The sequence below is a fragment of the Capricornis sumatraensis genome, chromosome 15 (assembly GCF_032405125.1).
Source record: "Capricornis sumatraensis isolate serow.1 chromosome 15, serow.2, whole genome shotgun sequence".
Classification (NCBI taxonomy): Eukaryota; Metazoa; Chordata; class Mammalia; order Artiodactyla; family Bovidae; genus Capricornis; species Capricornis sumatraensis.
In genome coordinates, this window is record NC_091083.1 from 54,278,572 (window position 1) to 54,306,077 (window position 27,506).

The 27,506-nt window shown below is 39.6% G+C and overlaps 1 protein-coding gene across 1 annotated transcript in view; it reads left to right on the forward strand.

Moving 5' to 3' along the window:
* The first annotated feature begins 10,083 nt into the window (after positions 1-10,083).
* Positions 10,084-27,506, forward strand: part of RNF24 (ring finger protein 24) — a 108,851-nt gene continuing 91,428 nt past the window's right edge. Inside the window, exon 1 of the mRNA XM_068987600.1 lies at positions 10,084-10,112. The gene's annotated coding sequence lies outside the window, so the exon portion shown is untranslated. The remainder of the gene's footprint in view (positions 10,113-27,506) is intronic.

Genomic DNA, 27,506 nt, shown 5'->3' on the forward strand with positions numbered 1-27,506 from the left:
GTAAGGAGGAGCCTGGTAGGCTGCAGCCCATGGGGTTGCTAAGGGTCGGACACGACTGAGCGATTTCACTTTCACCTACTGGAGAAGGAAATGGCAACCCACTCCAGTGTTCTTGCCTGGAGAATCCCAGGGACGGGGGAGCCTCGTGGGCTGCCATCTATGGGGTCACAGAGTCAGACACGACTGAAGTGACTTAGCAGCAGCAGTATATCCCAGGTCATTTGACTTAGACTATTCTGTAATCTTTATCTTCTAGGGAAATTGTATATTGGCACTGTCTATAAGGCACAAAGCCCAGTTTTCTAGTGTTTTTAGACTGATTATCATTAGTATAATATAATTCTTCCCAACATAGAGGTGACTTTAAACCTAAATTGCCATAGCCTGGTGTTATCTATATAAATCCATCCCATAATTGAGGGAGATTTTTTTCCTTTGCTGAAACTTTGCTTGTTGCTCTAATTGAGCTTTAGTAATAGAAGAAAACTCAAGTTCATGACCAGGGTCAGAGCAGGCTTTATTGGCCAGGTGAGGGGATCTCATCTAGTAATATCAACAGTGACCTATACATGACTATAACTTTCCTCTTAAAGTAAATGTCTTCAGGGCCAACCAATTTGAGCACTGGAGTAGAGAAATTCACCAAGGTAACCCAGAACCACACACAGGTAATTGGCCACAATCCCAACAACTGGATTGATTTCTAAAACTAGCATAGGATCATGCCTATGACAAAAAAATATTTGATTTATATGTAAAGGTCCAAGAAGTCAAGAAAACATTATAAATGATTATACAAATCAGGTCCAGCATCTTGGGCAAGCTGTTTATTTCTGATGTCTTTTTCTCGTCCTGGTGTAGTGCAGTTTCTCCTCGGATAAAAAGGTCCTTCCCTCCAGGTTGGAGACAGTCTCTTAAATTATGTCTTTTTCCAGTCCTGTTTGTGGGTTGTGAGGCATCTGATCTTTGTCCAAAGATAGGTTACTGAAATAAGCTTCAGAAACAAATTTAAGGTATCATTTAATAATTCAATTAAATTTTAAATTAATATACCCTAACAGCAAAGAACTATCCAGGAAATGAATCTTAGTAGATACAGACCTTTATTAACAAACTGGGATTTAACATTCATTGAAACATCCTTTTCTCCCTAAAATCACCCTCATTTTTACTAAATATAACCAAATTAAGACTAGTCTGTTTGTGAAATAGGTCTGGTCTCAATAAACTTGCCCTGAAGATATATATAACCATAACCGATCATAGAGTTTTTACTTTGCTGAAACTTTTATAGAGTCTCAGGCTGGACTTTTCAAACAAAACCTTTCAGGGATAGGAAAGTTTTGCCAAAGGCTTATCACAGATTTCACCTAACAAATCTATGTGAATTCCTCTCTTTTCAAGGTCTTAAAAATTCCTTGAAATTTTTGTACTTGTTAGTAACATAACCTTCTTAACTTATCTGATAAAGTTACTGGAAGCCTAAGAGTTTCCAATCTCTGAAGTGGTCAGGTAGACAAGATAGATGTTTCCATCTGTTTATAAAGTGTAATTTTACCAAATTATTGTCATAATTAGTTTGAGGGGAAGGTTTTCCCTACTCCCAGAAAACACAGATTCAAACCCACTTTTCAGATAGAAATCATAAAAGTTATAACCATATTTACCAGTTCAGTTTTTCCGTTAACCTTTGTAAAGTCATCAGGCTTCTCCTTAGAATACCAGAACATGTCAGAATTTTAGGAAATCCGTATAATTTCTAGGATATCTATATTAGTTATACTTATCATACAATATAATCTGAGAGGATTTATTACTCATCTGATAATATTTCCCATGTAATTTAACCAACCAAATAAACCCAATTAATTTAACATCTCTCTTTGGGATGTTTCAGGGGCCCTTTGAAGCATCCCAAAGTTAGCTAGAGGTCAAAAGAACTTTAATAGAATTTGATTTAGGAAATTTTGTCCAAAAAAATCAAAAGGGTTTAGAACATTCAGTCAGATCTAGCCAGTGCTGATGGGTATGTCACTTAGCCTGCTGATATCTTACAATGGGTGTACATACAGAGGCTCAAAGTCAATTCCACCATCTTGGACCTAGTTGGTTTTAACCAGTTTTCCAAAACTGAGTCATTCCTAATGAAATCCACTTACCCAATGAATTTTAATCCAATTTTAGAAAATCCTGATCATATATAATTCTTTTCAGTAATTTTTTATAACTTCTTCTACTGAAAACACATCTTAGTTTCCCTAAAGTATTTTCCACAATGAGGTACATATCTGGCTGACAAATTTGTAACAGAATACAGTCTTATTTGACCTCTAGTAAACCTAGGTACAGCTTCCCTGGTGGCTCAGATGGTAAAGCATCTGGCTACAAAGCCGGAGACCCAGGTTCAACCCCTGGATTGGGAAGATCTCCTGGAGAAAGAAATGGCAACCCACTCAGTATTCTTGCCTGGAAAATCCCATGGGCAGAGGAGCCTGGGAGGCTACAGTCCATGGGGTTGCAAAGAGTTGGACACGACTGAGCGACTTCACTTCATTTCACTTCAAACCTAGGTACAATGAAGTATTATACTTATTGATGGTTTGAAAAACTAGGTATTAACAATACTGAATATTTCCCAATTCACATGAATCCAGAATTCATTTAGCTTAATTTAGAACTGTTTGCTTTGTAAGCACTTATATTTTTTAAGCCAATTAAATAATTAAGTATTATCCAGAGACAAAGACATACCAAGAGAGACACATATTCAGACAGATACAACATGAGATCTAGCTTCATTTCTAAACTTAGTCATGAATTAGATATTACAGTATAAAATGTACTACTTTATAAATAATAATTGGAGTAAATAAAATTTTTTAAGTCTTCTTCCCATTTTTCCTCAGTCTCAGGAGTTAGAGATGACCTACATAAGTGTTCCTGAGGGCCCTGGTCTCAAGGCACGAGGAAAGAAAATCAAGTTCTAACAAAATGGCAACAAGTCTAAACCAAATGTTGGCCACACAAAGCCAAATGGCCATCACAAATTACGACACAGAACATAGAGTGTAAAACACATACATAGACCTGGCAGTCCTAATCAGACACTCCCTTAAATATAAGATTACAGTCTCTCAGAAAACATCCTGTAGAGACAGAACTTCAGATCCAAGTACTAACAGAGTAAGTGAAAATATCTCCGGTCTTCAAAGATTTCAAAGGGAGAAAAGGAAGCCAGGTTGAAGGAAGAAGGGAGGAGGTGGGAGAGGGAGCAAAATGGGTGGCCTTTCTGATATCTCTTGCAGATACCCAGGCATTAAGGGACTTTACCCTGAGCCTCCAAGAGAAGGGAAAACTGTAATTCGGCCCTACCAGAAACCAGACCAGAACAGAACAGAACCAGAATTCGAGTTCCCTGCCAAGAGGAAGTGATCAGCCTCCAATCCTCAGCTCAGGCTGAAGCTCCTCTACCAGAATCCTGCGTCCAAGACCGGGGTACTAGAAAAAAAAGATAGGAAAGGAAGAGTTAAAGAGAGGAAAGAGAGAGGGGAGGCAAGAGGTCAATAAAGTCTCTTGTTCCATACCCAGTCTGGGCACTCTGGCTAGTTGTCTGCTTCAGGAGGAGACCAGGGAAAAAAGGGTCCAGTTGTGGCCACTGGTCTGGTCCATCAGCAGGCAAGCTAGTCCCCAAGTACCCCAAGTGGTCAGGATGTCAGTCACAGCAAAGAAGAGACTAGCCATTTGTTGCAGGAAGGGGGACACCCACCTCCACCCCCAATCAGGGCCCAACACTGGGCTCTTAGTCTAACACTCAGAAATGAACTGTCCGAGGAGACACCTGTGCTGACAAAGCAAGAGAGTTTATTGGGACAGGAACCCCAGGTGGAGAGCAGTTCAGTTCAGTTCAGTCATTCAGTCGTGTCTGACTCTTTGCGACCCCATGAATCACAGCACACCTGGCCTCCCTATCCATCACCATCTCCTGGAGTTCACTCAGACTCATGTCCATCGAGTCTGTGATGCCATCCAGCCATCTCTTCCTCGGTCGTCCCCTTCTCCTCCTGCCCCCAATGCCTCCCAGCATCAGAGTCTTTTCCAATGAGTCAACTCTTCGCATGCGGTGGCCAAAGTACTGGAGCTTCACCTTTAGCATCTTTCCAGAGAAATCCCAGGGCTGATCTCCTTCAGAATGGACTGGTTGGATCTCCTTGCAGTCCAAGGGACTCTCAAGAGTCTTCTCTAACACCACAGTTCAAACGCATCAATTCTTCGGCACTCAGCCTTCTTCACAGTCCAACTCTCACATCCATACATGACTACCGGAAAAACCATAGCCTTGACTAGACGGACCTTAGTCGGCAAAGTAATGTCTCTGCTTTTCAATATGCTATCTAGGTTGGTCATAACTTTTCTTCCAAGGAGTAAGCGTCTTTTAATTTCATGGCTGCAGTCACCATCTGCAGTGATTTTGGAGCCCAGAAAAATAAAGTCTGACACTGTTTCCACTGTTTCCCCATCTATTTGCCATGAAGTGATGGGACCAGATGCCATGATCTGCATTTTCTGAATGTTGAGCTTTAAGCCAGCTTTTTCACTCTCCTCTTTCACTTTCATCAAGAGGCTTTTGAGTTCCTCTTCACTTTCTGCCATAAGGGTGGTGTCACCTGCATATTTGAGGTTATTGATATTTCTCCCGGCAGTCTTGATTCCAGCTTGTGTTTCTTTCAGTCCAGCATTTCTCATGATGTACTCTGCATAGAAATTAAATAAGCAGGGTGACAATATACAGCCTTGATGTACTCCTTTTCCTATTTGGAACCAGTCTGTTGTTCCATGTCCAGTTCTAACTGTTGCTTCCTGACCTGCATACAGATTTCTCAAGAGGTAGGTTAGGTGGTCTGGTATTCCCATCTCTTTCAGAATTTTCCACAGTTTATTGTGATCCACACAGTCAAAGGCTTTGGCATAGTCAATAAAGCAAAAATAGATGTTTTTCTGGAACTCTCTTGCTTTTTCCATGATCCAGCGGATGTTGGCAATTTGATCTCTGGTTCCTCTGCCTTTTCTAAAACCAGCTTGAACATCAGGGAGTTCACAGTTCACGTATTGCTGAAGCTTGGCTTGGAGAATTTTAAGCATCACTTTACTTGCATGTGAGATGAGTGCAATTGTGGTAGTTTGAGCATTATTTTGCATTGCCTTTCTTTGGAATTGGAATGAAAACTGACCTTTTCCAGTCCTGTGGCCACTGCTGAGTTTTCCACATTTGCTGGCATATTGAGTGCAGCACTTTCACAGCAACATCTTTCAGGATTTGAAACAGCTCAACTGGAATTCCATCACCTCCACTAGCTTTGTTCATAGTGATGCTTTCTAAGGCCCACTTGACTTCACATTCCAGGATGTCTGGCTCTAGATTAGTGATCACATCATCATGATTATCTGGGTCGAGAAGATCTTTCTTGTACAGTTCTTCCGTGTATTCTTGTCACCTCTTCTTAATATCTTCTGCTTCTGTTAGGTCCATACCATTTCTGTCCTTTATCAAGCCCATCTTTGCATGAAATGTTCCCTTGGTATCTCTAATTTTCTTGAAGAGATCTCTAGTCTTTCCATTCTGTTCTTTTCCTCTATTACTTTGCACTGATCGCTGAAGAAGGCTTTCTTATCTCTTCTTGCTATTCTTTGGAACTCTGCATTCAGATGCTTGTATCTTTCCTTTTCTCCTTTGCTTTTCACCTCTCTTCTTTTCACAGCTATTTGTAAGGCCTCCCCAGACAGCCATTTTGCTTTTTTGCATTTCTTTTCCATGGGGATGGTCTTGATCCCTGTCTCCTGTACAATGTCACGAGCCTCATTCCATAGTTCATCAGGCACTCTATCTATCAGATCTAGGCCCTTAAATCTATTTCTCACTTCCACTGTATAGTCATAAGGGATTTGATTTAGTTCACACCTGAATGGTCTAGCAGTTTTCCCTATTTTCTTCAATTTGAGTCTGAATTTGGTAATAAGGAGTTCATGATCTGAGCCACAGTCAGCTCCTGGTCTTGTTTTTGTTGACTGTATAGAGCTTATCCATCTTTGGCTGCAAAGAATATAATCAATCTGATTTTGCTGTAGACCATCTGGTAATGTCCATGTGTAGAGTCTTCTCTTGTGTTGTTGGAAGAGGGTGTTTGCTATGACCAGTGCATTTTCTTGGCAAAACTCTATTAGTCTTTGCCCTGCTTCATTCCGCATTCCAAGGTCAAATTTGCCTGTTACTCCAGGTGTTTCTTGACTTCCTACTTTTACATTCCAGTCCCCTGTAATGAAAAGGACATCTTTTTTGGGTGTTAGTTCTAAAAGGTCTCGTAGGTCTTCATAAAACCGTTCAGCTTCAGTTTCTTCAGTGTTACTGGTTGGGGCATAGACTTGGATAACTGTGATATTGAATGGTTTGCCTTGGAGATGAACAGAGATCATTCTGTCGTTTTTGAGATTGCATCCAAGTACTGCATTTCGGTCTGTTTTGTTGACCATTATGGCTACTCCATTTCTTCTGAGGGATTCCTGCCCACAGTAGTAGATATAATAGTCATCTGAGCTAAATTCACCCATTCCAGTCCATTTTAGTTTGCTGATTCCTAGAATGTCGACGTTCACCCTTGCCATCTCTTGTTTGACCACTTCCAATTTGCCTTGATTCGTGGACCTGACATTCCAGGTTCCTATGCAATATTGCTCTTTACAGCATTGGACCTTGCTTCTATCACCAGTCACATCCACAACTGGGTATGGTTTTTGCTTTGGCTCCATCCCTTCATTCTTTCTGCAGTTATTTCTCCATTGATCTCTAGTAGTATTGGGCACCTAATGACCTGGGGAGTTCCTCTTTTGGTATCCTATCAAGGCAAAATGATACAATACCGAAAGAGGAACTCCCCAGGTCATTAGGTGCCCAATATGCTACTGGAGAGCAGTAGGGTAAGGGAAACCAGGAGAGATGCTTAGCTTGCAGTGTTTTATGGTGATGGGATTAGTTTCCGGGTTGTCTTTGCCCAATCATTCTGACTCAGAGTCCTTCCTGGTGGTGCACGCATTGTTCAGCCAAGACAGATGTCAGCAAGAAGGATTCTGGGAGGTGGTCGGACATGTGGTGCCTCCTTTTGGGAAACTGAGAAGATTTTCCTAAACTCTTTCTGTTGGTGGTGGCTTATTAGTTCCATACTTACCAGGACCTCCCATTGTAAAATAACTCATGTTCATGGTCACTCAGAGAAGGCAATGGCACCCCACTCCACTACTCTTGCTTGGAAAATCCCATGGACGGAGGAGCCTGGTGGGCTGCAGTCCATGGGGTCGCTGAGGGTCGGATACAACTGAGTGACTTCACTTTCACTTTTCACTTTCATGCATTGGAGAAGGAAATGGCAACCCACTCCGGTGTTCTTGCCTGGAGAATCCCAGGGATGGTGGAGCCTGGTGGGCTACCGTCTAAGGGATCACACAGAGTTGGACTCGACTGAAGTGACTTAGCAGCAGCAGTAGCACATGGTCACTATGGTGTCTGGCCAAGGTGGGCAGTTTCAGTCAGTGTTCTTCCCCTAACACACCCACACACACCCCACTCTCTTCCCTGCAACAGAAGGAGAACCTCAAAGAGGGAAACTGAGGGAACGTGGACAATCATTCCTCTAACTTCCCTCAGCTGCAGTGCCCACACACTCAACTGAAGCACCTCAAATGAGATCACTATGAGGCCTGTTGCAGCCTCCCAACAGCACCAAAGATTTCTGTGGCCCAGGAATAGCATAGCCAAGGAGCTGGGAACAGGAGGGTGTCTCTTGAGAATACACTCTGTGCCAAAGAAAGACACCTCTTCTGCTCTTGAGGCAGCACTAGATTGACCCTAGGCTTTGTTGTTACAGGATGCGCTAAACCACTCCCCCCCCCAAGTATTAGTTGCACAGCCACATCCGAGTCTTTGCAATCCCATGAGCTGGGGTCCCATCAGGCTCCTCTGGCCATGGAATTCTCCAGGTAAGAACACTAGAGTGCGTTGCCATTCCCTTTTCCAGGGGAATCTTCCTGACCCAGGGATCAAACCCTGGTCTCCTGCATTGCAGGCAGATTCTTTATCAGCTGAGCCACCAGGGAAGTCAAACACCTCAAAGGTAAGTTTTTTGGGGTGTTTTGTTTGTTTTTTTTTTTTTACTTTATGATATTGTATTGGTTTTGCCATACACTGGCATGAATCCGCCATGGGTGTAGATGTGTTCCCCATCCTGAATCCCCTTCCCATCTCCCTCCCCATCCCATCCCTCTGGGTCATTCCAGTGCACCAGCCCTGAGCACCCTGTATCATGCATTTAACCTGGACTAAAAATTCATTTCACTTGTGATAATTTACATGTTTCAATGCCATTCTCCCATATCACTCCGCCCTTGCCCTCTCCCACAGAGTCCAAAAGACTGTTCTATATATCTGTGTCTCTTTTGTTGTCTCACATACAGGGAGACATATATATTCCATATATATGCGTTAGGATTGCCAGGAGAAATATCAATAACCTCAGATATGCGAATGACACCACCCTTATGGCAGAAAGTGAAGAGGAGCTAAAAAGCCTCTTGATGAAAGTGAAAGGAGAGCGAAAAAGTTGGCTTAAAGCTCAACATTCAGAAAACGAAGATCATGGCATCTGGTGCCATCACTTCATGAGAAATAGATGGGGAAACAGTGGAAACAGTGTCAGACTTTATTTTTTTGGACTCCAAAATCACTGCAGATGGTGACTGCAGCCATGAAATTAAAAGACGCTTACTCCTTGGAAGGAAAGTTATGACCAACCTAGATAGCATATTGAAAAGCAGAGACATTACTTTGCCAACTAAGGTCCGTCTAGTCAAGGCTATGATTTTTCCTGTGGTCATGTATGGATGTGAGAGTTGGACTGCAAAGAAAGCTGAGCACCAAAGAACTGATGCTTTTGAACTGTGGTGTTGGAGAAAACCCTTGAGAGTCCCTTGGACTGCAAGGAGAGCCAACCAGTCCATCCTAAAGGAGATCAGTCCTGGGTGTTCATTGGAAGGATTGATGCTAAAGCTGAAACTCCAATACTTTGGCCAGCTCATGTGAAGAGTTGACTCATTGGAAAAGACTCTGATGCTGGGAGGGACTAGGGGCAGGAGGAGAAGGGGACGACCAAGGATGAGATGGCTGGATGGCATCATCTACTCAACGGACGTGAGTCTGAGTGAACTCCAGGAGTTGGTGATGGACAAGGACACCTGGCATGCTGTGATTCATGGGGTCACAAAGAGTCAGACACGACTGAGTGACTGAACTGAACTGAACTGACACTGTATTGGCGTTTTTCTTTCTGGCTTACTTTACTCTGTATAATAGGCTCCAGTTTCATCCACCTTATTAGAACTGATTCAAATGTATTCTTTTTAACGGCTGAGTAATATTCCATTGTGTATATGTACCACAGCTTTTTGCCTGCTGTATCAAATGGGAGCTGGGGACTGAACAGACTAGGTCAACGCAAATAAAGTAATGCACTCTTTCTTGCACACGCTGCTCTCCACTATTTGGGCAGATTCTGGGTCTCAGAGGTCTGAGAGGACCTGCTACAGATGAAGCAGCTGGAGGAAAGGGCGGTGCCTTCCTTGTTCATGCCACTCTGTGTCCCCGTGATGCTGGTGGACTGAATGCTAGGGAGAGGTGGCAGTTCCAATTTTTCACTTTAAAACTTTATAGGTCGAGCAAAAATACTAAATATAAAAGCAGAAGGCCGCAACTCCTCCCTACGACATCCCCAGCGGGCGAGGCAGGCTCGGATTCCAGAGAGCCGCGCCTGCGCACTACGGACTCTGAAGCACAGGCCAACTGAGGGAGGTGGGCGGGGCTGCCCGGCCATCCGGGTTCCCTCACCCCGCCCCCGCTGCATGAATGAGAGGCGCGGCGCCCGCCCCTCCCCCGCTGGGCCCGCCCCTCGCCGGGGCTGTGGCGCGCCGTCTGCCGCTGCCACCTCAGCCGCGCTCGGTCAGCCAGACGCCCGCTGCTTACTGCCCGGAGCTGACCGTCCCAGCACGCTCGCCGCCGCTGCCGGCACGACAGAGTAAGTAAGCAAGCGAGGGTTGGGCCACTGAACGCCGTCGCCCCCTGGTTTGGGGAGTAAGGGACCGGGCAGGTCCGGGTTCGGGATGCTAAGGAGACCGTGGGCCCGCGCCAGCCTCCCCAACTCACACTCCCGGCGCCTCGGCCGGGAGCTGGGACGGGTAGGACAGCGGCCCTGGGCCGGGAGGGGCGCGGAAGAGGGTCCGCGCACGAACAGGAGGGTGAGTCCCGCACAAAGGGAGGCGCGGAGCTGTCACCGAGAGACCACAGAGATAAGGTTCGCGGCGCCCTGTGCGCCCAGCTAGCCTGTGCCCCGCGTCTGGTCCCCGGGCGTGGGAGCTGCTGGGATGTGCCCGGAGCGAGGACGAGGATGGCGAAGACTGCTGCCTCCCTGTTGGCCGTGGGAACGCGCCTTGGGGGGGCGCGGCGTGGCAGTGTTTTCCTGGTCCCCGTCTGCTCCTCCCCTTTCTTTGTGGCGTCTGTCTCATGCCCGTTTGTCACTGGGTATAAGCAGTGGTCTGGGATGAGATCTCTTGCCTCGCTTACTCATTAATGAAAGTCAGGTGTTGGCCTCATTTGTGAGTGGGGGGCCGTGTGTGCTTCCACAGGCCAGAGAATTAAGGCCCCTCTTTTGTTTCCAGAGACTTAATGGTTTGTATGTGACCTCTGAAATGAGTGAATCGGAGATCGTTTAAAGGGGATGAGGGAAAAAAGACATATTCCTTCATCAGATCTTCAGCCAGTTCTGTCTCTGGCATTCCTTCAAACAGTATTTCTTTGTTTCTTGCTGCAAAACCAGTGGGTTTTGTTAACTGAAAATATGTGTCTATATTCTCAATATATGTCCATATTCTCAGTATATCCAGAACACTTGCTTTCTGGGTGTTGGTGAATGGTCATATACTCATGTATATGTACATGAGAATAGTACGTATAGAACACTGCTGTTTAGTTAATTGGTAATTATGTCTGTATATTGATATAAACACAACGTGTCTATAGAAATGCTCCAGTATATCTAGGACACTTTTTTCAGCTCCTCAGTACAGGTAGATTTTGTTTCTTCCTGCCTCCCTGTGTTAATAAGAAGGTGGTCCAGCAGGTTCTCCCCGCCTCCTTGCTTTTTTTTTTTCCCCCGTAATTCTTTGGCAAAGGGTGTTATTGCATATTTCCCTGGCATGCGCCCTTGCTTTGATCTGAATTTTCCTGTCCTCTGTTGTCTGGTTGTGCAGCCCAGCTCAGTGGCACCTCTTACAGGACTATTGGAAAACAGAACACCTTTTTTTTTTTTGTCCTCATCCCCAGAGAGAGGAGGAAGCTCCGCAGTTTCCCACAGACTTTGGCTCTGTGGAGACTGACTGCCTGACTTTGTTTTCTTGGTGAAGTTATGAGGAGTCACAGCTGATATGGACCAATTAAAAAGAAGCAGTTATAATAGCACCAGCTATTCCTTGCTGTTTCACTTGGACCTTTTTCTCTCTTAAACTAGATCTTATAAGTTTAAGAAGATAGTTGGTTGCATTTGCTGTTTCTTTTTTGTACCCTTATAATTTTGCAGTGACAGGAAATTAGCTAAACTCAGTTGTAAGAAACATACCTCCAAATATTAATATACTTTTGTTATGATCTTTTGATTCAGAATAGCAGCAGTAAAAAAAAAAGTGAGGAGCTAATTAGAGGATATGAATAGTTGAATTGATTCAGTTTTAAGATTCCCTTTAAGGTTATTTTTAATAACATGTATTTTAATTCCTGGTAGTTTTCGGCAAAATGAAGTTGAAACTAAGCAGTCTTCCATAGCATCTGTTTATGTATATTCCCTCTGTTACAAACATTTGCTTTTAATTTGAAAGAAATTTTCCATTTGGTTGGAACAGGATCCATTATTCTTGGTAAAAATCTTACCTTATGTTAGCGTGATCAAATTCTTTCTTTGTAAAAGTTAAAATTAATAAAAGTTGATTTTTCAGTTTGAAATTTTGGTGTTATGATGTCAGATTTAAATAAAAATTTTTATGAATTTAACTCAAAATAAGGCAACTTATAAATGAGTGCTTCATTAATTACATTAACTAGTGTCACTAATACTGAAGCAACCCAAATAACTTATGAATTGCCTGCAAAAGATTTTTCTCTTTTAGGAAGCCTTTTAAAACAAATCATAAGGGGAAGTCTTAAATAAACAGCATAGTGTAACCGGAATTATCACTGAAATAGGCTTGCATAGTACTACAATATTGGGCAACTTTAATTTTGCAAGCATGACTTAGCTATTGTTTGTACCAACAAAGGAAACTAAAAACATCCTGGCCTTGTTATTCAGCATTCTGTTAATCGAAATCTTTACCAGTCCATAGTTTTGCATTTTTGTAGGATGATGATTGAAGAAAAATTCCAAAGTAGTATCTGTATTGCCAAAATAGGTTATATGCTGGTTTATTAATAAACATAATCTTTATATTCATTAGAAATACTAATATTGTTATGTTGCTGCTGCTGCTAAGTCGCTTCAGTCGTGTCCGACTCTGTGCGACCCCATAGACGGCAGCTCACCAGGCTCCCCCGTCCCTGGGATTCTCCAGGCAAGAACACTGGAGTGGGTTGCCATTTCCTTCTCCAATGCATGAAGGTGAAAAGTGAAAGTGAAGTCGCTAAGTCGTGTCCGACTCTTAGCGACTCCATGGACTGCAGCCCACCAGGCTCCTCCGTCCATGGGATTTTTCAGGCAAGAGTACTGGAGTTGGGTGCCATTGCCTTCTCCGATATGATGACACTTTGTCACCCAAACTGGGATACATTATCCTCCCAGTATTCTGTCAGTAATTGTTTTCTGGGAATTCCCTGGTGGTCCAGTGATTAGGACTCTGCTTACACTACAGTGGGCACGGATTGATCCCTGGTGGGGGAACTGAGTTCCTATATGCTGTGCAGCCAGATACTAATTGTTTTCTGTTTCAAATGGTAGTTTATTCTAAAATCAGTAATAATCTTATCATAATATATTATTAGATCGGTGCAAAAGTAATTACAATTTTGCATTGTTGAAGTTTGCCATTTGATATTGGAATACATTCTTAAATAAATGTGGTTATGTTATACTATAGAAATGATGTCAGACAAAAAGCAGATTCCAGCAATTTTTTTTTTTTTTTTGGAGTTCAAAATGGGTCGTAAAGCAGCAGAGACAACTTGCAGCATCAGCAACACATTTGGCCCAGGAACTGCTAACAAATGTACAGTGCAGTAGTGGTTCAAGAAGTTTTGCAAAGGAGACAGAGCCTTGAAGATGAGGAGCACAGAGGCTGGCCGTTGGAAGTTGACAACAACCAATTGAGAGCAATCATCAAAGCTCTTACAACTATGTGAGAAGTTGCTAAAGAACTCAACATCAACCGTTCTACAGTCATTCTGCATTTGAAGCAAATTGGAGAGGTGAAAAAGCTCAATAAGTGGGTGCTTCATGAGCTGACTGAAAATCAAAAAAAATCATGTTAAAGTGTAGTCTTCTCTTATCCTATGCAACAACAATGAACCATTTCTTGATCAGATTATAATGTGTAATGAAAAGTGGATTTTATATGACAACCAGCTCAGTGGTTGGACCGAGAAGAAACTCCAAAACACTTCCCAAAGCCAGACTTGCACCAAAAAAAAGGTCATAGTCATTGTTTGGTGGTCTGCTGCCCATCTGATAAACTACAGCTTTCTGAATCCCAGCAAAGCTATTACATCTGAGAGGTATGCTCAGCAAATCGGTGAGATGCACTGAAAACTGCAACGCCTACAGCTGGTATTGGTCAACAGAATGGGCCCAGTTCTCCTCCACAACATCACCTGACCACATGTCACACAACCAAAGCTTCAGAATTTGAATGAATTGGGCTGTGAAGTTTTTGCCTCAAACGCCATATTCACCTGACCTCTTGCCAAGTGACTACCACTTCTTCAAGCATCTCAACAACTTTTTCCAGGGAAAATGCTTCCACAACCAGCAGGAAGCAGAAAATGCTTTCCAAGAGTTTATCGAATCCCAAAGCACAGATTTTTACACAACAAGAATAAAAAAACTTATTTCTTGTTGATAAAAATGTGTTGATTGTAATGGTTCCTATTTTGATTAATAAAGATGTTTGAGCCTAGTTATAATGATTTAAAATTCACAGTCTGAAACCACAACTACTTTTTGCACTAACCTAATAGCAGTTTAAACTATATGAAATTGCCATTTTTTTAGATTGAGGAGTTACCAAAAATCAGTGGTTTCATATGGTTCAATTATTTTGAATTCTTAGCAGTTCTTTCTAGCATTTACCTTTATGTTTATTTCATTTTCAATGTTTAAACTGCAATTCCTTGATTTTCTACCTTTGTATATTATCCACGGAGTTCTAGTTTGGAAGTTGAGTACTTAATTGTTCCACATAACCATCCTTCAACCACCCCCCCACCTCATATCTATACTTTACAGTTCCAGTTAAGTCAGTATTCAGTATTTATATGACTGTGGCAGTGTAACTAAGTTCACAGATGAGCTGTATTGGATATGTATTACCTATTATGTTTCTTTCTTGTACAACTTTATTTCTCCTGAGTTAAATAATTGCCACTTTTGTTTGTTCTTCATTTGCCTAGTTTTCTATTTACCAGTCACAAATTCTCCTCAAATTTTATGACAGAAATGATCATCTTTCAATATATTCAGATAATCTGTTTCATTTCTATTTCCTAGCTGTCTTATAGGACCTCCCTTTTTATCTTCTTGTGAATTCTGTTTGCCTTCCTCCTATGTTGCATCCTTGATTTCCTGGATCCTGTGTTTTCCTTATTCTTTAGTAGCTTCCTGAGAAAGAACATCTACAAACTGAAATTTCTTCCTGAATTCAGAAGTCGCATGTCTGAATGTCTTCATTTACCCTCACACTTGAATGGTGGTTTCACTGGATGTTGAATTCTAGATTGAAAATTAGTGTTTGTCTCTTGAAGGCTTCCATTTGTAATCCCCATTGTCTTTTCCCTCCCACTCTGAAAGACTGTAGGATCTTCTATTTATCCCTGGTGTTCTGACATTTCATGGTGTTCCTCAAAATGGTGTTTCATGGTGTTCCTTTTTCTTTCCTTTTACTTGTGGGGCAGATAATATTTCCCCAAATATCTATATGTATGTGCACACAGGCATACATACTATCTCACCTAGTATGCTATTCTTCATGATGTTGACATGCATCCATCAAGAGGTGCGATCTTTGTTTCCTCTCCTTGAACCTGTGCAAACAACCTGTGCTTCCCAGGATGTTTTGGGTCTTGAGCCAACATCATCGTTTAGGAATACAGTTGGATGATCAAAAGCAGCCACCTTGAGGGGATGCTTTATTTATTTATTTATTTTACTTTTAAGTGAAATCCTCAGTTTACTTTTGACTAGAAATATCAGTTAACACCAGAGAAAGTGTCTTTCAGCATTGAAATGTAATCATCTCTGGAATCAACATGAAGACCATCAGTTGCATTTTTTTTTTTAATCTGCTTTAGGAAGTGATAGAGCCATTTATGACCAAAAAAAAAATCTATAAGCTTCATGATTAAATACGTCATGACTAACTAAGACAAACACATTATTTGCAAGAATTTCTGTGATACGAAGATAGAGGCAAATGGAGTTACATAGACCAGGGCTTGTTTGGACATTGTCAGTGACTTAGTGTTTATCTCAGGGATACATATTTTAAAATATTTTTTAGCCCATGAATTTTTTTCTATTTACAGCTACTTTACTCCTCATTTAGCTTTCTCCAAGGGCTCATATCATATAAGTTGAATATTACTAGAGAACTTCAGATTCAGGACTAAAAATCTGAAGTGGACTACTCTCATCACTGCCCCCAGAAAATTGCCAGATTCTTAATAACTTGTAATTCTTAATTTTTGCCTATATTAATCTCTCCACACTCTTTAACTTCATAAGCAGCCCACCCGTCCCAATGCTGATAAGTGGGCTATATACTTCATTGAGGGTTTAAAAGTTATCAGTTACTTCTCATCCTCTCCTCACCAAATCTATAAATCCACCTTGCTTAGAATCCTTGTTTTCTGTTTTCTTCCCATCAGACGCCAACTTGCCTCCCCACCTTACTCCCCCTCAGAGCTAGTTAAGAACTTGACTTCTGCTTTTGTGCTCTTTCACGTCCTCAACAACTTTCCAAGGCACCATCAATATCAGCATACATACATACTCTGATATTGCCCATCTTTAAAATCAACAAAAAATTAAAACAACTTTCCCCTGCCTTACATCCATTTCTTTCTGTTTACCTTCATGGGTAAATGTCTCAAAAGAGTAGTCTACACCTTTCCTCCCTATCTCCTCTGTACTATGTGTCACTCTCTGAAATTCTGTTGTTGAATGAATTTTTTTGTCTCTTACCCTCCACTGGAAAGTGAGCTCCAGAAAAGCAAGACCTCATCTATCCTGTTTACCACTATGTTCCTAGGACAGCAGTTGACACAAGTACCTACCCAGTACATGGGCAAAAAAGGCATAACTGACATATTTAACCTGGTAGAATAGCTCTTTTTTAAAAAATTTATAACAAGAAAATCAATTTTCATTTATTTTTAAAATTATTCTCTACTTTTTGCCACACTGAAAGTTGAAAAATTATGAAGACTGTATTAATGGTTGAATTTACCTATGTTACATTACATTTTGTTCTTTCCTAAGTATAATTTATATTGGCAGTCTTATACCTGGATTGATTGATCAGTCAGACTGACTGGAGTTGAATTTTAGTTCTTTTCACTTTTTGCCATGTGACCTTGGGCAGATTAACCTCTCTGTTTCCTCATCTGCAAGGTGGAAATAAGAAAGTACCTACCTCATATGTTGTGTAGGTCAAGTGAGATAACATGTAAAATGCTAAACCCAGTACTTGACATGGTGGCTAATACAATGAAAATAGTTACAGTTATTGTTTGTATACTCTTCTCTGGTTTCTAATGTTTGATCTGACTTGGTCATTGTAGTTTTGTGTTTTTTCTTTTTTGTCACTGTAGTATTTTTGTTTGAAGTATTTATATCTCCTAGAGTATATTACTATGAATATGACTCTCCTGTTTTTAGTTTTAGTTTTAGTTTTTAGTTTTTTTTTCTAATTCTTTGCTCCTCTGTTCCCCACATTACCCCCACATAATATCAATAGATTGATTAAATGATCTTCATTGACAAATGAGCACCCCCTAGCACTTCCCAGAAGTTTGGTCACTGAGAATCATTTTGATAACTTGATGAAATATATTTATTTTAAGCCAAGTTCTGTACTTTGTTTATCTGGCTTGCCCAGCGGTGAGGCTGCTTCTTTGTGTTAATTCATGTTATTTTTCATTCAGTTTTCTTATTTATGGTAATGAAACTTTTAAAACACCCAGTATGTCATCAACAGATTTTTTTAAGTAGTTATAAGATACTATTCTTTTCACTTACTAGCTAGCTAGGAAGATAAATATATGATACAATACAAAATCCATTCTACAGGCCTCATTGAGGGATAAACACAGGCTATGTATTAATAGAAGTCCAAAGTAGGGAGAGTTGTGTCCAGCCAGCCTTAAGGGAATCTTAAAACTTTTCCACGTGTTGAATTGTCTATACCCCTTATTTTCTGTCTTGATTTTTAATTTTAGAAATTGTTTCTTGAAGTAATTGACTTACCAGTTACTCTGCCTTTTTCTTATCTAGGTAGGCAGTGGAGACGCCTCCAATTATCTGAGCACTTCAGACATTAGAATATAGTGTTAGATAAATTTAAGATACAAAAAGAATGCCAGATGGTTTGAAAGGAAATGTGAACACTAGTGTAGGCAGTCCTTTGAAAGCTAGCTGACTGAGCTTTATCTGCTCTGAAGGTAGGAATCAGACACTGTTCCATACTAGCTGGCCTAGGAACAACTGACCAGTGGCCTTACTTTTGGTTGGGAAAGTCAGCCTAGGCCCTCCACCTGCTGTAAAGACAGTATGACACCAGATAGTTGCTCTGCACCTCCATGGATTTGAGTTGGAACAAACCTGAATGGCAAGGAAAGGAAGCTACTTTTTAGATGGCATTACAAGTAAACCTCATATTACATAGTGATTTTGCTCTGAAAAAGTGTAATGCAACTTGAATTTTTATGGATTCAATACTGTTAGGTGTATTTTGAGTTGCTTACTATTTTAGCAACTATAGAAGTTTGTGGCTTCTATAGAACATTAATTATACATGTTGTCTTAAAATCATTTTGTCTATTATTTATGTTTTCCTAACTAGACAGGTATTTGTATCAGATACAGTTCTTTTCTAGCAAACTTAATGTTATAATTATTTAATTGAGAACAAAAGAAGTACAAATATGGCACTGCAGGTATAACGAGTAGTTCATTTGATGACAGTGTTTATTGAATTCTCAAAGTTAATAACTTCACCAGTAGTCTATCAGTATGCTTTATGTTATCTTCAATTTTTTTTTAATTTGGAGATTGAATGGTGCTGTATTACCCATTTGTTAAGTTCATCTAGACAAACCAAAATATTATAAATTACTTGTACCTCTTTATTGTTCTCTCCTAATTCTGAGCATGAAAAATTTTGCTCGGTGGTATAAACTTGAAATATCCAAATAAGCTCTTCATCTTAGACTGAGAGAAAAAGTTTGGCAAACATCAAAGTATGAGCCAGTATAATTTATGGAAAATTGGTGAAAACATAAATCAAAAGTGTAGGCTTTCATTCTTTTCGTTTAGTGCAAAAGAAATTGCAAAACTTCTTCAGAAGTGTGTTGGAAATTTCATGCTTGGCTATAATTAAATAAAAGATTTTACCTAAACTTATTAATTGTCCTTGAAAGCAGTCCAGAGGAAATTTTGCAGTAGTAAGTTTTTTTTAATATACTAGAACAGTATATCAATAGCCAGAAGCAATATAGTACCCAGAAATCATCTTTCGCATTACCTATCCTATAGTAAAAACCTTTCATGTCAGTATCTTTTGGGCTTCCCAGTTGGCTTAGTAGTAAAGAATCCACTTGTCAATGCAGGAGATGTGGGTTCGATCCCTGAGTTGGGAAGATTCTCTGGAGAAGGAAATGGCAACCCTCTCCAGTGTTCTTGCCTGAAAAATCCTCCTCTTGCAGAGGAGCATGGCAGGCTACAGTCCATGGGATTGCAAAGGAATCGGACACAGCTTAGCAACTAGACAACAATGTCAGAATCTTTACACTCATTTCTTCTTTACTCCTTACAGCATCTCTCAAAGGGTTATTAATGAATGATAAAGCAAAAAGTCAAAGCAGTAAGCTGTTTAGGTTCAATAGTCAGCTGGGTCAGGTTTAGAACCCAGGCTTTTATTCTCCAACCCACCACATGTCTCAGTTGATATTGTCAACTTTCATAAGAACACAGATCTTTTCTATTCAGCTGGTATCTTGCTATTCAGGTGGGACTTCCCTGGCTCAGATGGTTAAGAATCTGCCTGCAATGCAGAAGACCTGGGTTGGGAAGATCCCCTGGAGAAGGGAACGGCTACCCACTCCAGTATTCTGGCCTGGAGAATTGCATGGACAGAGGAGCCTGGCAGGTTACAGTCCATGGGATCGCAAAGAATCAGACACCACTGAGCGACTTTCACTTTCACTTGGTATCCTGCACTGGGACTTTTGGAACAATCTAGGCTAGGGGGTGCACACCAAGTGGCTTATGAGATCTTAGTTCCCTGACTAGGGATAGAACCCAGGCTATTGCAGTGAAAGTGCCAAGTCCTAACCACTGGACCTCCAGGGAATTCCCTGAAAGACTATTGATAAAGGAAATTTAGAGACCTTTGTAGAAAATGGTTGGCAAATAAGGAGAGATTTGGGGAGCATATATATTTTTTATTTCTTTTTATACTCTTGAAGTAATTATCCATTATAGAACTTTTGCAGTAAATAAAAGTGAGGTAAATAAAAATGATTTGTTAGAATGCAGCAAAGAGCCTGTATAGTTTTCTAGCATTGCTGTAACAAATTACTACAAAATTGATGGCCTGAAACAGTAGAAATTTAGTCTCTCACAGTTTGAAAGGCCAGAAGTCTGAATGAAATCAGAGTGTCAACAGAGTTGCTGCACTCCCTCCAAAAACTAGGAGAGAATCCTTCCTTGCTTCTTCAACTTTTCGTGGCTCCACACATTCCTTGGTTTTTGTCTACATAACTCCATTCTTTGCTTCCGTGTTCACATGGTCTTCTTTTTCTTTCTTATGAAGACATTGTCATTGGGTTTAGAGTCCACCTGGATAATCCAAAGCTCGCACAGTTCAGTTCAAAATGCAAACTGTGACCTCTGTTTTCTGTGTTTCAGTTTTCTCTATTTCAATTCACTGCCTCCATCTATTTAGAACTCCAGAATTATATAAACTCCACAGTTTTGAGGAGAGGAAAAAGTTGGATTCCTAAAAGAAATTTTCTTAATGTATCCTGTAAAACTTCTTAGTCTTTGCCATGGGTTTTCAGTAGTATAACCTACCTCAGGAATAAAACTTCATATTTCACAGGTGTCAGATTGTCTTAATCTGTTCTGGCTGTTATAACAAAATACCCGTAGAAATTCCTCATAATTCTGAAGGCTCAGAAATCCAAGACCAGCAGTTTCAGTGTCTGGTAAGGGCTCACTTCCTGGTGCATAGATAGTATTTTTCACTGTCTTTTTGCTATATCTTCCTGTGATGGAAGGGGTGAGTAAGCTATCTAGAGTCTTTTTTTATTGGGGCCTCTCATATAAGGGCATCAATCTGATTCTTGGGGGTGTCACCTTCAACACTTAATCACTTCCAGATACCATTACACTGGGGATTAGATTTCAGTGTGTGAATTTGTGGAGCAGTGGGGGATATTTGCTTTATAGCACAATTTTTAGCACTAACCATATGATACAAAGAGAAAATTGATATTTTCCATATAACTCATTCAGTATCTAAATAAGCACTGCAGCGTTAATTTTTTCATTGATCCATTTATTATTGACCTATACTATTTTTCAGGTTTCTTTGCTAATGAGGTTCTTCTTTTTAATTTTTTTATTATAAGTAACTGTAAATACATTCAGAAATATGTCATTTATCCTTTTTCCTTTTACTTTGTTTGCTGAGGTATTTTAAAGCAAATCCAAGGCATTTTTGTACATACTTCCTGACATACTTCTATATGCATCTTTTTAAAATAGGGATGTTGTCTTACAGAACCAAAATGCTATTCTCATACCTAATAAAATTAACAGTTACTCCTTGGTATCATCTAATAGCTAGATGCTGTTAAGGTTTGCCTGATTATCTCAAGGATATCGTTTTTCAGAGATGATTTGTTCACACCAGGATTTCAGAGTCCACAGATCATGTTTGGTCCTTTTGTGCCTCATGCCTGTTTTGATTTAGGGTAGTTCCTCCTTCCTTTCTCCCTACTTTTTCTTTGTGTGTCATGGACTAGTTTTAGGAACCAGGTCAATTGTCTTATGGAATTTCTCATATTTTGGATTTGATTAAAACAGATTTAAATTTTTTGGCAAGAATGCTTAGGAGATGCTTAATATTGCATCACATCCAGAGTTCTGCTGGGGTAGTGGGGTAGTTCTGGCTACCTCACTTCTAGTGATGCTGAGAGACCACACTGATGGTCATGTCAGCATCCTTTGTGGCAAAATGGTAATTTTCTTTTTTTTTTAATTTTTATTTATTTATTTATTTTTGGCTGCACTGGTCTAAATTGCTGTATGCAGGAATTCTCTAGTTGCAGCCAGTAGGGGCTACCCTCTAGTTGAGGTGCTTGGCCTTATTGTGGTGGCTTCTCTTGTTGCAGAGCACAGGCTCTAGGCAGGAGGGCTTCAGTAGTTGTGGTGCATGGGCTCAGTTGCTGCGGCTCATGGGTTCTAGAGTGCAGTCTCAGTAGTTATGGCGCAAAGGCTTAGTTGCTCCTTAGCGTATGGGATCCTCCTAGAACAGAGATGGAACCCATGTTCCCTGCATTAACAGTCAGATTCTTAACCACTGGACCACCAGGGAAATCCCAAAATGGTGATTTTCTTATCCTGTCCTCTCTTCTACATTTATTATCAGGAGTTCTATAAAGAAAGACCTGTGTATCATCAACTAAGACTGTTTTGGGTTACTCTGAAATACATTTTGTATGAGAGACTGCCAAGTAATCTTACACTGCTAATGTTCTTGATAAGAGATAATGAATTTGAATCAGGATAAAAGGAATTGTGTAATCTTTTGTTTTAATAAATATACAATGAACTTCTGAGTACTGTAGTAAAAATGTGATTTTTTTTTTTTTTTTTTTTTTTGCTGCTCTGAGTCTTCATTACCACATGTGGGCTCTTTGTTGTAGCATGCAGGCTTTCTCTAGTTGTGGCACGTGGGCTTCTTTTGTTGCAGTACACAGGTTCTGGAGTAAATGGGCTTAGTAGTTCTGGCACACAAGCTTCTCCAGTTGCCATGCAAGGGCTTAGTTGGCCTGCAGCTTGTGGGATCTTAGTTCCCCAACCGGAGATCAAACCCATGTACCCTGCGTTGGAAGGCAGATTCTTAACCACTGGATCACCAAGGAAGTCCTTGTTTTTTTTAACAGTTGAGAATGTACACTCTGCTCTGGAAGTTACAGATAAAGATAAATGAAAGGCTTTTATAAATTAAAATCAAGCAGCAAAGAGGAAAGAGTACTAACTAGATTAAAATTTAAAAATTGGAAGAGAATAGAGCCAATATTTTGTAATAACTATTAATGGAGTAGTTAATAGTATAAATAACCTTTAAAAATTATGAATCACTTGATTGTAACTTATACACTATTGTACACCATCTGTACTTCAATTTCTTATTTAATTAGTTTTTAAAATTGAGAGATTTCCAGTCAGCATGACCCAGCCCCTGAATGTCTAAACCATTCACTCTTCTTAGACTGAACTTTTCACATAGTATTTCCCTAACATGTGGTGAGTGTTTTCATGAGATTGTGTCTAGACTAAAGAAATCAAGGTTATGTATTATAGAATTAATGCTTAAATATCTTCAAAGGCAGGGAGAATTCTTCATTGAATATCATTCTTTTTCTTTAAATTGTACTTTATGGGAAAAAATCCTTTGATTACTATTTCTCATAATACCTCTTGTTTAACTTCATGTCTTGACATTCTTATTCAGTAAAATTACTGAATAAGGTCATGCAAATATAAAGCCTTACTTATTTTTCTTGCTTCATTTTACTTTAAGCCAGTTGTGTTTATTTTTCTCCTGAATCTGTGTATTCTGGGGAAAGTAACTTTGATATCAAATGAAAATTAAACGGGTGTTTTTAGCTTCATAACCATCTCTAGACAGCCTCTAATCATATTTGAGAGATCATTAAATGTATGTGCTATTATGATTTGTCCGTCGGCAAAATATTGCTATGATTATGCTGTTTTATTTTAAAATAATAGTACTACAGGTCTTTTCTGAAAGATAAAGAATACATTTATAGAGGGATGCCTCAAAAGACCATAGATAAAATCAGTATAATCATTTTTAGTCAGTTGAACTGATTATTCCTCTCAGGACTCCAAAATGGTTTTAGTGCTGAAAATTACATTTCCCTACCTATTGAATTAAAACAGATGATTGCAAAACACTTCCTCTATGCAAATCATTATGCTTGGTGCTGAGTAGTATGGCTGCTTTCACTATTCAGATAAAGAAGAAAGTACATACTTCTTCAACATCCATTATGATAAAAAGTCTCCATAAAGTGGGCATTCAGGGAACCTATATCAACATAATAAAGGCAATATATGACAAGCCCACAGCTAACATCATTTTCAACTGTGAAAAGCTGAAGTCAGTCTCCCTAAAATCAGAAACAAAATAAGACCAGAAGATTACTAGAACTCAATAATGAATATGGTAACATTGCAGGATAAAACTTAATACATGGAAATCTCTTGCATTCCTCTACACTAACAATGAAAGATCAGAAAGAAAGATTAAGGAAGCAATCCCATTTACCATCCCATCAAAAAGAATAAAATACCTGAAAATAACATGGCTAAGGAGACAAAAGACCTGTACTCTGAAAACTATAAGGAGCTGATGAAAGAAATCAAAGATCATATAAACAGAAAGATATACCATATTATTTGATTGGAAGAATCAATATTGTCAAAATGACAATACTCCCCAAGGCAATCTACAGATTCACTGCAATCCTTATCAAATTACCAATGACGTTTTTAACAGACTGTAACAAAAATTTTTGTTAATTTGTATGGAAACACTAAAGACCCCAAATAGCCAATAAAATCCTGAGTAAGAAAAACAGAGCTGGAGGAATCACATTCCCTGACTTCAGACTTTACTACAAAGCTACAGGTATGGTATGGCCCAAGGATGGAAATACAGATCAATAAATCAGGATGGAAAGCCCAGAAATAAACCACACACTTATAGTCAGTTAATCTATGATAAAGAAGGCAAGAATATTAAGTGGGGAAAAGACAAGTTTCTTCAGTAAGTGGTGCTGAGAAAACTACAAGTAAAAGAAGATTAGAACATTCCCTAATACTATACACAAAAACAACCTCAAAATGAATCAAAGACCTATGTGTAAGGCCAGACACTATAAAACTCTTAGAGGAAAACATAGAACAGTCTTTGACATAAATTGTAGCAAAGCTTCTTTGATCCATCTCCTAGAGTAGTGCAAGTAAAAACAAATTTACGGGACCTAATTAAACTTAAAAGCTTCTGCACAACAAAGGAAACTATAAACAAAATGAAAAGACAGCCCACAGAATGGGAGAAAATAGTTGCAAACAAAGCAGTCAACAAAGGATAATCTCTCAAATATACAATAAAGTAGCTCACACACTGTATATCAAAAATAAAACCCAATCAAAAAATGAGCAGAAGATCTAAATAGACATTTCTCCAAATAAGACATATAGATGGACAAAAAGCACATGAAAAGATGCTCAATATCACTAATTATCAGAGAAATGCAAATCAAAACTACAGTTAGGTATCACCTCACACCAATCAGAATGGCCATCATCAAAAAGTCTACAAATAAATGCTGAGTAGATGTGGGGGAAAGGGAACTCTCCTAACTCTGTTGGTAGCAATGTATTAAAAAATTGGTACAACCACTATGTATAACAGTATCGAGGTTCCTTAAAAAGCTGAAATTAGAACTACCATGTGATCCAGCAACCCCTCTCCTGGGCATATATCCAGAGAAAACTATAATTTGAAAAGATACATTCACGTCAGTTCATTGCAGCACTATTTACAATAGCCAAGACATGGAAGCAACCTAAATGTCCATCAACATCAACAGAGGGATGGATAAAGATGATGTGGTACATATATACAATAGAATGTTAGTGAACCATGAAAAGATTTGAAATAACGCCATTTACAGCAACATATATGGACCTAGAGATTGTCCTACTAAATGAAGTAAGTCATACAGAGAAAGACAAATACCATATCACTGGTATGTGGAATTTATTTTTTTTTAATGATACAAATGAACTTATTAACAAAACATGTCAAAAAAGAAACTTATGGTTACCAACAGGAAAAGGTAGTGGGGAGGGATAATTCAGGATCTTGGTTAACAAGCAGACACTACTATATATAGATAACTAGCAAGGACCTAATGTATAGCACAAGGAACTCTACTCAGTATTCTATAATAATCTTTATGAGGAAAGAATCTGAGAAAGAATGAATATATGTATGAATAAATCACTTTGCTGTACACATGAAACTAATACAACATTGTAAATTAATTATATGCCAATACGAAATTTAATACAAAAACATTTTTTCCATATGGGCTTCCCTGGTGGCTCAGAGGTTAAAGCATCTGCCTGCAATGTGGGAGACCTGGGTTCGATCCCTGGGTCAGGAAGATCCCCTGGAGAAGGAAATGGCAACCCATTTCAGTATTCTTGCCTGGAGAATCCCATGGACAGAGGGGCCTGGTGGGCTACAGTCCATGGGGTTGCAAAGAGTCGGACACGACTGAGCGACTTCACTTTCACTTTCACTTTTCTTTTATTCAGAGAACCCTCTGGAAATATGTGTTTCAACTGTGTTGTCTCCTTACCCTCATTTGCAGCCAGAAGCCTCTGGGCTTGTGCCCCACCATACAGCCTTTGTCCAGTTCCCAATAATATTTATTGAGTATCTTTTAAGTGCCAGGTATTGTTTAATCTGAATTTATAGAAATCCCACATCTCATGGTAAGACACTCTTGTTGAATAACTCCACTTCATTTAATGAAGTTATGGTATGGGTAACATCTGAATTTATTAGATCTGAGGTTGTAATTTTAATATTCTTTTTCTGACATTGTATATATTATCTGACTTAAAGGTTTCTGTAAAGCTGAATAAAATTGACTCTTCACAAGGAAGTTCAGGACTTTTTTCAGGCTAAGATAACTAACCACAAGTGCAATGAAATCAGTAGAGCAGAGGCTGCATTTAGATTTTATTCAGACTAACTTCTAACTCTTTAAACCCTAAGCATATATTTTTACACAGTAAGTTACAAGTTTATTTTTATATAGGCAAAAAAGAAATAAGGTGATGTGGTGGAAAGCATGTGGCATTTAAGTAAGCTGTTTCTTTTTTTTTTTTTAAGTTGGGATTTAAGTAACTTAAGTGGCCCTGTGTGTTAGTAGCTAAGTCATGTCTGACTCTTGTAACTCCATGGACTATAGCCCGCCAGGCTTCTCTATCCATGGGATTTCCCAGGCAAGAATACTGGAGTGGGTTGCCAATCCCTTCTCCAGGGGCTGAATCTTTCCAACCCAGGGATCAAAACCAGTCTCCTGCATTGCAGGCTGATTCTTTACCATCTGAGCCACCAGGGGAGCCCTTATGTGGCCCTACTATTTATTAACTGTTTGGCTTTGGTGAAGTACTACCTCTCTTAGCCTCAAAAGGAATAATTACAATGGAATCTTTAAAAATTATTGAATTTATAATTGAGTAACTTCAGAAGTTATTGTGAGTATAGTTTATCACCTTTAATAAAGTACTGTCCTAGTGATTGTTGTTGTTAGGCAAGGGGTGGAGCAATGGAAAGGGAACACAAGAACAATCTTTTCTGTTACTCAGTTCCGTCCTTTTCATAAATATGAGACCAGTTATGCTGCCATTTCAACCTGGCTGCCTAACTGTGGCTGGTTAGAAGTTCCATTCCAGTAGTGGTCAAATGATAAAAGAAATTGTTACCTCTTAATGGTACTATATACTTTCCCTTTTTTTTCAGAAAGTAACTTTAAAAAATTGAGGTATACTTGATTTATAGTATTATATTACTTTCAGATATATAGCATAGTGATT